The sequence below is a fragment of the Varroa destructor genome, unplaced genomic scaffold, assembly GCF_002443255.2.
Source record: "Varroa destructor unplaced genomic scaffold, Vdes_3.0 BEIS01000002.1, whole genome shotgun sequence".
Classification (NCBI taxonomy): Eukaryota; Metazoa; Arthropoda; class Arachnida; order Mesostigmata; family Varroidae; genus Varroa; species Varroa destructor.
The window spans coordinates 12,315,820-12,316,418 of record NW_019211455.1 but is presented as its reverse complement, the minus strand read 5'-3'; positions in this window follow the sequence as shown (position 1 = coordinate 12,316,418).

The window sequence follows — 599 nt, the reverse complement described above, 5'->3', positions numbered from 1 at the left end:
GTACGACCGTTAATGGTGTCCATGTTTTCCTAACCTGGTCTTTGACGTCTGCACGAAGCTGTACCGCAGTGTGGCCGTTTTGAAAACTGCACTATTCACTCTGCAGCCACAGCCCCGATACACTAGTAGGTCTATCGCAGCATTGTCGGTCACAACGTAACCTAGCTAACGTGGCGGCTCAGGTTTCCCACCGTTCCGAGAAAATAGCCCACACACGCACAACCAGTCGGAAGAAAGACAGAGTCGGGGAACAACCAAGCGGCGCCCTGGGTCTTCGCAGTAGAGCCCACAGGTATCGTGCCGAGACGGCGGACGGGTGGGTGTGAAAGCGCTATCGCCCAAATAAAGGAAATGTATCGTATACGTATTCCGAACGCTTAAATTCTGGTCAATTCAGTGGTCGTTGTTCGTTGGTTATGGTTCGTCATACAGGCCAGCTGGAGCAACTTGTTCAACATTAACTGTAACTTAAAAAACTCTGCGAAAACATTGCGGAACTGCTAGAAGAATTATGTTGTATGTATGTCATGTACACTGTGGCATTCACCTGTTAGGAAGACAGCACAAACTGGAAACCGTACAATATATATATATATATA